The following is a 14,318-nucleotide window of genomic DNA, read 5'->3' on the forward strand; positions in this document are numbered from 1 at the left end:
TAATTGAATTAAAAAATGTATTACTTCAAATATAGCGTGATTTTTGTGGGAAATAGTTGAAAATAAGTTGAACTGTTATTCTTACTTTTTCAATTGAAGATGAAGTTACAAGGGAGAGGAGTAAATCTGTATTCAGTATAAAAAAAAATATTGTGAACACCCGTATGTGAACTGCACGCGACGCCACTGCAAACAACAAGAATGACCTTACTCAAACTTACACACACATTGTTTCTATTATTTCAGTAGTTACCCAGCAACCACCAGCAGTCAAACTTCGACTCGTCAAAAGCATATTGCGGAGGTGTAGCGTGATTTCAAGGTAAGTGATCTATCGGCTTTTCTATTAGTATTTGCAGTGGCGGAAATGGTTATCATAGCACGCTACGATGCCAGGAATCCCTGGTTTGAATCCCGGCCTGGTCATGGGTGTTCTTTGTAAGTGTCCCTTTCAAAAATTTCATAATATCATCACTCATCCTCATCATTGCGATTGGTCCTGGGTTCGTTGCCCGGTGGAGGCATATAATGGTTCGAATACCACTTTAAAATGTAGATCCAGTATCACCCTTTCTGTGCATAAAGTGTACTTAAAATCAAATAAAATATAATCATCGTCGCTGTTAACCAAAAGTGGAATAAAAGCGACGTATAAGCTAATGTAATCAATCCAACAGCATTTTGGATCTTCCCTTTGTTCCATATATTCGGATCTGCCCCCGCCCGCCCGCCCTTAATTTTTTTCTGGGTACGGATCTGAGTGGAGCGCGTGTTTTCGTTCACAAACTCACTAATAAACTGGAAATAGATACTGTCGAAGCCTGCGTGCATATCATGTTTCTTATTATCATGTTCAGTTTCACAAATTGTTTTCTCAGAACAGAAATTTGCTTTAAGAATCCACAACAATCATAAATATAGCTATGCAGGAAAACATGATGAACCCAAGAAGTTTTTTGTTATTTTTTAATTACATTCCTGTACATGAATCTAAAATGCAAGGTTCAAAATAGCTTTCTGAAAATTGTTTCTAAGTCTTGAACTATTCTCACTTTTGTTGCAGAAACGTGTCTTCCAAAATTAAACCGTGTTTGGTACTACCTGTCATGTTTCCCGCGCTAGCGATTGCTCGACAGTTTCTGTGCCAATGAGAAACGAGGAAAAAGTCGTCTACAAACAAATGAAATTCAGAAAAGATGCGCTTACGCAGATGCTGTTGCCACATTGTGATCTAACTCCCTCGTGCTTTGTCTTGTGTCTTGTTTGAGAAGCAAGTGTGGTGCTGCTTAGTGTCACTGGCGGACGCATGATTTTTTCGTGAGAGGCTGGAATTGTAAAAGTGGATAATGCATAGCTGCTTTGTAAGGGGGGGGGCGTACACAATTACATATTTCATGTATTAAAAACTTTGCACTGTAAAAAAATGGCAATTTGGGGTCGAGTCAAAATTTCGGATGTGGCTGTAGCCTCTTCAGTTCCCCTCCCCTCTCACAAGCGGTAGAAATGCCAACGATCGGCAAGCACGGCAAACATGACAGGTTAAACCAAACGCGGTTCAGGCAACATGGCGGCGTTTTCACTTTCCTCTACGTTCTTGAAAATCGTTTCTGAAATACCTTATCATCTTTGGCAGTTTCGGTGCGTATTTTGTAATAATTATGGTGTATATATGTACTTACTTTGTCGGGCCCAGGCTCGTCCCCCTCCTCAACAGGCTTCCGTTCAGAGGCGTTCCGGATTTCACTTATTATGAAATATAGCAGCCCTATCCTGTCACCATTAGCCTTTTTGAGTACAAAGTGTACTTGAAACAAACTTCAAATAAGAATCAAAATGGTAGACAATAGGATATGACTAAGCTGCGCGTCAAGTCAACTTTGCATATGTAGATCCAAACGTGCGCGTAGAATATAGTCCCGCTGAGACGGGTTCTATTCCAACACTACTGCATACTTGAAAGAAAACAGTTATTTACATGTAATTTACAGACAAAATAATACATCCATTAGCAGGTATGGACGTGATTGGTTGCAATCACTGTCCAGACGAACTTTGAGTGTCATAAGAATAATTAAAAACAGACTATGTTCGTGTATGGCTGAACTTGGATCCGGAGATTCGCCAACTGGGATGTCTATTGTGCGGAAGAAACACTCACGCTCAAGAGCGAGTCGAGCGAGACTGAGTACGTTGCAGAGCGCGTGGAATCACTGATGCTAGTGTTGCACATTCCACTATTTTAACCCTATGTTAAACCTCGCGCTTTTGGGGGGGAGTGCGTCATAGGCCTTGGGGGGATGGGCACCTCTGTCTTATAGCAACGGATATATTACGACCGAAGCAACCAAGTTTTTTGTAAATTTCTTTCTTTCTAAACCTAAAATAATAACTCGTCATTAAATTCAAAAGGGGCCTGTCGTTTACTTTTACCTTTGTTTTATTTCTTTTGTTTCGAAGATATTTCGCGATTTATATTAAATAATGACACATTTATTACATAGTCTATGCACAGAAAGTACTTTAAAAATTTATGGTTCAGGGGAAAAAAATGAAGCAAAAATACATTCAGCTTGACATGCATATGCGGGTTTTCATGTGTTGTGCGGTTGGCAATACTGCGGATTTCCTCAGTGTCTGCGATGTAAACAACTCGGCGGTTCAGGCAAAACTGGCACGGAAGATTCTGAGCTCAGTTCTCGCGCGGATTGATACATAAAACCTACTGCGGCTCGACTGGACCATTGGCACCCGTAAGGGCGAACTTTTTCAAATTTTTCTCTCCATTCGAAAAACCTCTTGGATATTTCAAAATATGAAAAAGTACGTACGCTTAGAATTTCTTCTAGAGCATTGACGTGAAGTTTCGTGTAGTTTTCTTTCACTGTTGTCTAGATATTATCAATAGTTTAATAGACTTACGTAATCACGAAACTATTGATAATATCTAGACAACAGTGAAAGAAAACCACACGAAAATTCACGTCAATGCTCTAGAAGTAATTCTAAGCATAGGCTATGTATTTTTTCATATTTTGAAATATCCAAGTGGAGAGGAAAATTTGAAAAATTTCGCCCATTCGCATGCCAAAGGTCCAGCCGAACCTTAATGATCGTTTAATAAGAGAGTTGATTTCTAAGAGTATGGCGATTTTCACATTTTCTAAATGGTGTATTCCGCATGCCACTTTTCCTGCTTACAATACCAACTTGACTAACAAAAATTACTCTTGTTTTAGTATATATATGAGGGGCAGTCAAATGAAAACCGAACACACGCTACAAAGTGACAATGGAGTTTATTTTATTCAAAAGTAATTGCCACAAGTGTTAAGACATTTATCCCACTGGGAGACGAGACGATCAATTCCAGTAATATATATATATATATATATATATATATATATATATATATATATATATATATATATATATATATATATATATACACACACACACACACACACACACCCCCACACACACACACACACACACACACACACACACACACACACACACTTCGACCTGCAATCAGCTCCGAAATCGGGCCAACGAACCCACGCATATTTGTTTTAGCTTTGACATGCAGCAATACAATCGTACCGAATACTCTTTATTATATTGTGTATTGACTCGACTCGAGACCCTGACTCACTTGTTTGTGAAAACCCACTATGGAATATTGTGACGAACACGCGATGTTGATCTAGTTCGCTGATTGATCACGAAATGCAGCACTTAGTACAGTGGGATCCATGAGTATTACCGTGCAAATTGTCCATGACTATTTTTATGAATTTTTCTCTTACATCCTATGTATTTTTAAGCGATGGATTTTTGCAGAAGTTCTCAACAGCTTGTTTCGAGTTTTCTTTTAATTCTTGAAGCTCTTATTGAGTCAAATAAAGTGCAAGAACATGGTGATGGACAATTTGCACGATAATACTTATGGATCCCACTGTACATTGCGATTGTTCGTAATGTACGTAGTTGGTTTGTCGTTCGATGTAGGCGAGATATACAAATAGAAAGACAAAAAATTACAGCGGATATCAGTCCTGTCGATTCATCAAGGCGAACACAGAAAGGGTAGTCTATCAAGAAAACTGAATCGGAATTGGATCACGACCAATACCATCACTTATTTAATTGAATTCCCTAAAGATGGTGGTGAAGAGGTAAAAGCATACTCAAATGTTTTATCAGGTTTTTCTATGAAGGGAACCTAATTTTCCCTTGCATTTTACATGGCTTTAAAAGTTTATTGAAAACCATTGAAGCGGTGATAAAGCATTTGAGTTGTGTTTATCTTCAGAATGTTTGTCTTACGCTGGTGTTGTGGTAATACGGTGATGAACTTGTTAAAAAATGTAAATTTATAAGCTTCAAAAAAGTATTGCAAACTAATCCTTTGTTTTCTGAGGGGGGGGGGTGTATGAATTTTCTTACTTCACGTCCCTTCTCTACCACATTTCGATAATCACGACGCTGAGGATGAATGTTGATTAAATGGAAGAAAGAAGGTAGATTAGTTGATTAACGAAGGGTCACCGTGACCCGAACTCGGGACTTTGGGTTGCGATATCGTAAGTCGAATACCCAACGCTCTTTGCCACCCAGGTACACCTCCAGGCTGTAAAAAAAAAAGAAAAATCGTTGCGTATGCTCGACGACCAGACCGAGGCGACACGATGCACAATTGAGAAAACGACCCAGTCTGAGTGCAGCTTTCGTCACTTCGCTAGAAAATTTGTTTTCATTTCTGAAGGTTCGTTTCCAAGTGACGCGTGTCACTTGTCGCGTGTCGCTTCGGTCTGAGATATGGATGTAATTTTTACTGTTCAGAGTTATAAAAACCAACAAATACAGTCATGGCCAGTGGCATGCCCAAGAGTAGGTTGTTGGAGTTCATAGCCACCCTCCGTTTTGCAGGAAAGATGGCAAAATGATGGCTGACTACCAAATAAAAAGTATTCGTAACCCCCTCCTTTCGAAAATCACGGGCACGCCACTAGCCATGGCCCATGGGCGTCAAAACTTATTATAAGGGGGTGTCAAGCCGTTGGTATACTATTGAATCGTAGAAATAATCATCGTCAAATAACAATTCTTATCACTATCAACTAAAAATACGAGGGTTATGCAGAATGTAAAGTCAGCTCGGCTAATACATTTTGATGCACTACTTTTCGACATAGTTATCACCACTGTCGATTGTTGAGGCACTTGTGGTATACGAGCACTAGTTTTTGTACCCCTTCGTCATTCAATGATGCTCCACCTATGCACTGGCCTACCATTTCCCCTTTTGTTCTTCCGATGCATCTCTGGCACCCAACGTACTTACAGGTTCCGAAACTACTTACCTCCGTGGCGGAGTGGTTAGCACAACCCCAGATGTCCCGGTTTCGAATTCCGGCCTGGTCATGGTTGTTCTTTGTGAGCATCCATTCATCAATTGCATCATATCATCACCCATTCTCATCGTCGCGATTTACAAAAGTGGCAGAAAAGCAACGCTAAATAACAAAAATCTAATCATGTCAAGTTTCCGAAACTGAAGTTTCCTGGACAAAATTTCGTGAAGAAGTTACAAAAAGGGGGAAACCCCTGAAGATGCGCAACCTCCACCCGCATACATTCAGGGATAGGCGCTTGGTGAAAACAAAACCAGGGCGTCAGATCCTTGGAATTTCGGTTCCCCGTTTTTTGCCTCCTTCTTTTTTGGTAGCTACTTCCAATTATACATGCGTGAGTCATTAAAGCCACATCTAGTGGACCAAGATTGTTCCGGAGTTCCAGAAATAAACTTGGTATGCAGGTAAAATTTATGCGCTAGTAATGGAATAACATAATATTATGTTAGTAATAAAACAATAGTGTAATGTGTTAGGACAGGGGCGGGGGGGGGGGAGAAGGAGTGTTATTTCTTGAAGGGTATTAAATGGGTTAAAGTCTCAAATATGCGAATAAAATAGGTTAACGAGAAAAGAGAAGCAAAATATAGCATTAAATAGAGTAATAATAATAATAATAATAATAATAATAATAATAATAATAATAATAATAATAATAATAATAATAATAATAATAATATAGAAACTATAAGAGTAAATATAAAGTCAAAGGGTGAAGTAAGGTGATAGTATGAGAAGAGAGATGATCTTGCTGAGGTGCCAGCAAGGACTGGGAAGGACGTCAGTACGGGAGATGGTTTTCCTGGAAACATCAGGAGGGCGTAAGGTTCACGGGATACTTCAGGAAAGGTTAGGGCTGGGAAGGTGAGGGAAGAGAGTAATACCGGGTGTTTCAAGTATACTATTGAGAAAAAATAATAAACAATAAAAATTAAAAATCCATGTTTCTGAAGCTTTCTGATCGATGCCTTGAAAAAGAAAGTTGCCCGTGGCCGTGTTCTCATTTACCATTTCATCATTTTATAAATATTAGTAGCTATAATTTTAACAAAAACGTCGCATGCTAAAGAAGAATTACATGAATGAAAGAGTTAAAAGAAAATAATTTAATGATAGATTTAGTTTATTTTACTTAACTTTTCTACCATTTTTGGCAATGAGATTGGGGCAATATGATATATTTAATTTCGTAAGCGTTATTTTTTTTTTTCATATAAAATATTTCTGATTCTAAAATGGCGTAACAAATCGATTCTTTCAACTTTTACTGATATTTTCAAATCCAAGACTGCTATTCGGAGATAGGAAATGAAACTATCAGTAATTTTAGAGTATTTCTAGGCTAAAGTTTTGCAACGAAGGTTTTCTAATATAGTGCATGGTTGGAGAGGGCCGAGGTGTCAAATATGGGGCAAGTCGCCACGCTACGCCAACAGCTTAAAAATTAGATATTTTGATCTGTAATTATCGTAGCAGCTAGGTACTTGGTATTGCGTTTGAATGAAAACAGTCTGAGCTTTACATATATTTTCAGATCAATGGCCCGGCCCGCCCCTCTTAGATGTTTCAGATTTGAGAGAAGAACCTAAGACTGAATGCGATCCACCTCCACTACCCACCCAACCCCGAGAAGTCTAAAATATCGATCATGCCCCGACCTTGCCACCTAAAACTAACCTCCCAACGTATAAAAAATCACCCGTGAACATAAGACTGAACCTTGTTACTTCTCTCTGAGGTCTAAAACTAAGCCATAAGCCCTAAACGTGACGTTTAAAATAAAACAGTAAACTTTTGATAAATCTAAATGGCCAAGAAATAAAAGTCCCCACCCCCCTTCCCACCAGAGAAGGTGGTTCATATACTCCGAAGTTTGCAGCGTTAAAGTCCGAAAGGGCAGAGAAATGATGGTGTATCGGAACGATACTTGTCTGTCTCTAGTCTCGTCTTTTTATGTCCTCTAACACAAAATTGTAAATTGGTAAAGAAAAAGTAAGGAGAGAAGTAAAACTTACCAATCTCTTGATTCTATATGAGGCGACTAATTGCAGTGCGCGATCTTGCAGTCGGTCTACTTTCTGCAAATTATTAAATGTATATAAACTATATATGTATAGTTATATCGCTTGGTGTGGAAGGAAATCCAAACTCATGACTACAATTTGCAGAGCAAATGCAGAAACACGCCTTTTGCAGTTATTTTAATCTGAACAATGACCGGGTCGTCTGACCAAGTCTAAATTTGGAAAGGGAAGGGGAGATTAGCCTTGGCTTGAATTTCCAAGAACTTACAAGGTGCACCTTATAACGGTCAAATATTGAGTGACAAGTAATTAATCTAATTGCCCGTTAGTAGGAATTAATTGCAATTGGTAATATTAATATCCGTCGCGAATACAGGTGTCTAGCGAACTGTCTTAGCCAGCACTAGCTTGCTCAACCACCGTTTTTCGCCCGAATTCGGATTTATATGCATTCTTATGGGAATATCAAGAAAAATGCAACTTCTAAACCAATGGACCGAATTGGATGAGATTTTAACCAGCGGAAGACCACATCTTGAAAGTACTGATTCCAAGATTTGAGCCTAATCAGAACAGAAATACGGGAGTTATGATTTATTAAAGATTCATAACTGAATTGAAAGGGAGAAGCTACCCTACCGAGTTGTTCTTGCTTTTCGTGACTGAGTACAAAAGAGGAAGAGTTAGCCTAATCTCTGCGCGAGGGGCTGCTGCCAGGGGTTAAGGACCTGAGTGAGCATTGGCCAGGATAGGAGGACAACGGTCAAAGCACCAGAAACAATAAACAAGCACCTGATCATAGAGGGTACAGCGTCACTACGTTCAAATCTGGAATAAAAGGGATGATTTGGAACAGTTTTGCACAGTTTTGCCTAGAATCGCCACCAGAGTGTGAGCTACGCGCGACCGAGCTGCGAGTTGAAAGCAGACTTGTGGTCTGGATTTGTTTTCCTCGAGTGAGTGTTTCAGATCCATGGAGTAGAGCAGAATATAGAACCAGGGGGTCGTCCTCCCCTTGCCGTCAACGCATCCGTGCACATACGTGTGGTTATGTGAGAATAACGCCAGACACGTCCACCCGTGTCAATCGTCCGAAACAACGTCCTAAGTAGTGAAAGTTAATAACATTTGATATCCATGTGAAACCGCGAATGGCTCATCGCGTATGTTCGTCTCATCGCCCAAGTCACGTATCTGTACTTACGAGTGACCGCGAAGAACTGACCTATTATTGCGCAAGTTGTCGTATGGAGTCGACAGTGAACGAGTGAAGCCAGGATCCGATGAGGCCAGATGGAGCCGCCGACCGATCCACTTTCGCCAACCAGGATAACCGCGAAGTGCAACACTGGAGTGCAGATGTCTTCCAGAACTGTAGGACCACTTCCGCCCAACCCAGGTCAGAGGGAATGCAGCTAAGGTAAGATCCAACCATGTGCGTGTGTGAGAAAGATGACGACTATCTACCGCGAATCTGCGTGAATCAAATCATTGCATAACTTAAATCAGTGCTATGGCAACCCTAGACATCTGTTTTCCGGCGGAGTAATCAAATGTTAAAGATGAGAGTTTATGTTAACAGCAAACAATAATTCATTGAAATATATTTATACCTTCAGAAAAGATAGAAGGGGTTCGCACAAGGAACAATTATTCACTTTATACTTAAAATCCTAAACGATAAATTGTAAAAGGCAATGTAGCCAAGACATAGCAAGAGTATGGTCAAAGTAGTAAATAATCTAACCTTTGTATTTGTCATATTGTCGCAATATGCCATAGAATGAGAGAATGAATGTGAGATTGAGTGAAAGAGGGCAAGATGTAATGTGTATTTATCTGTGCTTTAATATATATGTATATTCAGAAACACCGTAGTATTATGTAACGTCATTTCAGGTATTTAAAATCAAATCCTCCTAGGTTTATTCTTGGTAACTCCGACTGTTAGGCACTTATCCTGACCGTATTATAATTCATGTAATGTTTAATTCGCCCAGCAGGTGAGGCGAGCGATTCTTCGTTGTTGCGTTGCTAAGCTCAGTTCAGTTGAGTCAATTGAGTTAATTAGTTATTTATTAAATTAGCAGCCCGTGACAAAATATGGCGCCCGAACAATCGACGAGTAGGCAAATAAATATGTAGGCATATAAAAAAGTTGCCCGAACAAGCGACGAGTAGGCAAATAAGTAGGCAAGTAAAAAGTACGCCGAATAATCGACGAGTATGTGAATAGACAAGTAGGGGTGTAAAAAGTAGGCCCGAATAATCGACGAATAGGCAAATAGAAGAGTAGGGAAATAGGAAGCAAATAGGAATTAGGCTCGTAGAACGATGTTACAGGCAGGCTAGTAAGGAACCTGGAGGTCACGAGTATTCTAATTAGTTGCTTATCTACTCAATGTGAATTTTATGAAGTTTGATTGTAATGGTTAACAATCAGTTATGTCTATTACCCAAGGGGATTTAATACTTGTTTTTAAAGAGATAGTTTTCAGCCTACGAATGTCTACGACAGGGTACCAGAATTTAACGCTAAGGGGGAACTAAGATTTTTTTGTTGAAAATTAAATAATTGCAACCTGTAACTGAAAATCCTGATAAGAATCTATAAAGACGTGTTCATTTAAAGTATTAATGTGTAATTTTTACGGTGATTTTAATTAACTGAATATGCAATCGATGTGTAGCTAGAACCATTTTGTGTGTTTATTTATGGTGTAATAGTGAAAATACTTTGTCGCGACTATAGCATCTTTCCATAGCAGAATTATTAGAGAATCTTATTATTTTATTAACAATGGGCGTTATTAACTTCGGACGATAAAGGACAAAAGGACACGCGTTATGACACACGGAAGCAGGTGAGGGGTGCGATCCCCGGGATCTGAAACCAGAAACCAGGAAAAGAATTTTGATATCTTTTTCCTTCGGCGATAGCAAGCCACGAGAAGAAGAAGAAGAAGGGAGAGAGGCATGCAAAGGAGCACTCGACGCCGCCAGCGATTAGCCGACAATACGAAGGACCGCCCAGAGGTTGAGCATTCCACAGACGCAGGCGTTTTGTCAGTCGGCAACATTGATAAGGATCTAGGGAAAGATCAGTCGGTAACGGGGTTGCCAGTTCCAGAGAAGATGGATGTGCAGGCCATGTTCTCTCAGCTAATCAGCTACATCCAAGCCAGAGATGAAGAAAGAGATCAGAAGAGGAAGGGAGAAGAAGAAGAAAGGCGGAAGATAGAGGCTGCCGAAAGGAGAGAGCAGGAAGAAATGGAAGAAAGAAGAAGAAAAGAGTGGGAAGAAAAATGGGACCGCCGTTTCCAAGTACTGCTATCCGAAAATGACCGAATGAAGGAGAAAGTACTTCAGTCGGAGAAGGATTGCGAAAAGGGGCAACAAGAGATGAACAACAGTGTAGTCACAATGGAGACAACGTCCAGTGATTCGAACCCAACTCCTATGCTCGTCGCAGCAGACGTGACCAACCAGCTGACCTGTCAATCAGCACCAACTTCCTTGGATCGCCAAGCAGCACGTGACGTCATCGGCCAGAACGGGAGTCCGCCGAGCTTGAACGCTTTCGCCCAGCAGGAGACACGCAGTGTTTCCAACCTGGAGTCCAATACTCGCGGAATATTCTCAAAAGTCAGCCTAGATCATTTTCAAACGTACAACCCCGATCACGACGAGACTTTACCGTCAATGTTCATAAGGGACTTCAAGAGAGATTGTTTGTTGTACGGTGTCGATAGCCCAGACTGCTTGAGGCTAATGCGAAAATTACTCAAAGGGAGTGCAAGGATCTGGCTCGAGCAGCGGAATCCACAATTTAATAGCTTTGAAGAGTTTGAACGAGCATTTCTACAACATTTTCAAGGTCGCCAGCTAGTAGAACGTAAAATCACTCTACTTAGAAATCGCAGGTTTGATGAGAGCCAGACAATCACCTATAAACAATTCTTTTGGCAGCGAGTGAGTGATTTTCACGCCCTGAAGCCCGGAATTGAGCCAGTTGAAATGTTAGCCGCAATACGCGCAATGTTTCCGCATTATGTGCAACGTCAGCTAACCGGAGACGCACTTTCCAACCTGGACACGATGTCGATGATTCTTTGCGATTTGGACGCGCTGGAGCAAGAGAAACGATCATCCTGGGAAAACAAGAATCAGAGAAGAAAGTTTGGACATTTTGATGAAGGAAGGCAAGGGGGATTCCCGAAAGTAAACTTGGCAACGAACAATAGTCGGAGACAGAACTCTGGGAGGAACAATAGAGAAGCTTATCCCCAGCGAGGCCAGTACAGCAATCACCGCCCACAACAACAACACTTCAGAGATGATAGAGATGGAGAAAACGCGAGATGGCAACACTGCCGGGGTCAAAACAACCCGAGTCAAGTTGAGAGGAATCGTGCTGTGAATGCGGTTAGAACAGTCGTGTCCCCACAGACTGGTGCTAATTTACTTGATTGGAAAAGACCGTCTACTAGCCGTAACTTGGACTCACTCTCCCCGGATTACCAACCTAGACGAAGTGGACTGAGGCAAGAACAGCGATCTCTGGAGCAGATAACCGATATTCAAGGCCCGACAGGAGACTAGAAGACTCCTTTGTCAGTCCGGCTCATGTCAAAGGAGACACTGAAGAAAATATTGCACTAGAGCCACCCCGATTGTAAAGTAAACAATAGGAAAATTAGAGTATTATTTTTTATATTAAAAGGCAAAAATGTAGACCTTTCTTATATTTAATGCAAGAAGTATGCAAACATATGTGTGAGAGGAAACAAATTGCAAATCAAATATTTACTTATATCTTATTTAGGTTATTCTTCAGTATTCACTTATTATGTATAAAACTACAGGGTGAACCCAAAGTTACTATATATGTGGTAATATACGTTGAGATTTTGATGTTAAAATGTACTTTATATTGTATTCTTGTATGCTTTATTATATTCGTTTATATTTTCATAATTATATCACAATTGCAGAAAGTATAACTTCCTTCTAATGTTGAGTTAAAAGTTAAACAGTCCAGGGTTCGAGTCCCTATTCAGACGCCTATGTGTGCGATCATTAACAAATATCATTAATATGTGGTATGAATTTTTTCCTGTCACTCGCAAGTTCGTTCTGAAAAAAATTCATAATTAAAAGGAGGGGAATGTTATAACGGTCAAATATTGAGTGACAAGTAATTAATCTAATTGCCCGTTAGTAGGAATTAATTGCAATTGGTAATATTAATATCCGTCGCGAATACAGGTGTCTAGCGAACTGTCTTAGCCAGCACTAGCTTGCTCAACCACCGTTTTTCGCCCGAATTCGGATTTATATGCATTCTTATGGGAATATCAAGAAAAATGCAACTTCTAAACCAATGGACCGAATTGGATGAGATTTTAACCAGCGGAAGACCACATCTTGAAAGTACTGATTCCAAGATTTGAGCCTAATCAGAACAGAAATACGGGAGTTATGATTTATTAAAGATTCATAACTGAATTGAAAGGGAGAAGCTACCCTACCGAGTTGTTCTTGCTTTTCGTGACTGAGTACAAAAGAGGAAGAGTTAGCCTAATCTCTGCGCGAGGGGCTGCTGCCAGGGGTTAAGGACCTGAGTGAGCATTGGCCAGGATAGGAGGACAACGGTCAAAGCACCAGAAACAATAAACAAGCACCTGATCATAGAGGGTACAGCGTCACTACGTTCAAATCTGGAATAAAAGGGATGATTTGGAACAGTTTTGCACAGTTTTGCCTAGAATCGCCACCAGAGTGTGAGCTACGCGCGACCGAGCTGCGAGTTGAAAGCAGACTTGTGGTCTGGATTTGTTTTCCTCGAGTGAGTGTTTCAGATCCATGGAGTAGAGCAGAATATAGAACCAGGGGGTCGTCCTCCCCTTGCCGTCAACGCATCCGTGCACATACGTGTGGTTATGTGAGAATAACGCCAGACACGTCCACCCGTGTCAATCGTCCGAAACAACGTCCTAAGTAGTGAAAGTTAATAACATTTGATATCCATGTGAAACCGCGAATGGCTCATCGCGTATGTTCGTCTCATCGCCCAAGTCACGTATCTGTACTTACGAGTGACCGCGAAGAACTGACCTATTATTGCGCAAGTTGTCGTATGGAGTCGACAGTGAACGAGTGAAGCCAGGATCCGATGAGGCCAGATGGAGCCGCCGACCGATCCACTTTCGCCAACCAGGATAACCGCGAAGTGCAACACTGGAGTGCAGATGTCTTCCAGAACTGTAGGACCACTTCCGCCCAACCCAGGTCAGAGGGAATGCAGCTAAGGTAAGATCCAACCATGTGCGTGTGTGAGAAAGATGACGACTATCTACCGCGAATCTGCGTGAATCAAATCATTGCATAACTTAAATCAGTGCTATGGCAACCCTAGACATCTGTTTTCCGGCGGAGTAATCAAATGTTAAAGATGAGAGTTTATGTTAACAGCAAACAATAATTCATTGAAATATATTTATACCTTCAGAAAAGATAGAAGGGGTTCGCACAAGGAACAATTATTCACTTTATACTTAAAATCCTAAACGATAAATTGTAAAAGGCAATGTAGCCAAGACATAGCAAGAGTATGGTCAAAGTAGTAAATAATCTAACCTTTGTATTTGTCATATTGTCGCAATATGCCATAGAATGAGAGAATGAATGTGAGATTGAGTGAAAGAGGGCAAGATGTAATGTGTATTTATCTGTGCTTTAATATATATGTATATTCAGAAACACCGTAGTATTATGTAACGTCATTTCAGGTATTTAAAATCAAATCCTCCTAGGTTTATTCTTGGTAACTCCGACTGTTAGGCACTTATCCTGACCGTATTATAATTCATGTAATGTT

At 40.4% G+C, this 14,318-nt stretch overlaps 1 protein-coding gene across 1 annotated transcript in view; it reads left to right on the forward strand.

Moving 5' to 3' along the window:
* SkpA (S-phase kinase associated protein 1 SKP1-related A) overlaps nt 1-14,318 on the forward strand; it is a 132,914-nt gene that overhangs the window by 13,514 nt on the left and 105,082 nt on the right. The window contains exon 2 of the mRNA XM_083134157.1: nt 247-322. The gene's annotated coding sequence lies outside the window, so the exon portion shown is untranslated. The remainder of the gene's footprint in view (nt 1-246; nt 323-14,318) is intronic.

The sequence above is a fragment of the Lepisma saccharinum genome, chromosome 13, assembly GCF_977018435.1.
Source record: "Lepisma saccharinum chromosome 13, izLepSacc3.1, whole genome shotgun sequence".
NCBI lineage: Eukaryota > Metazoa > Arthropoda > Insecta > Zygentoma > Lepismatidae > Lepisma > Lepisma saccharinum.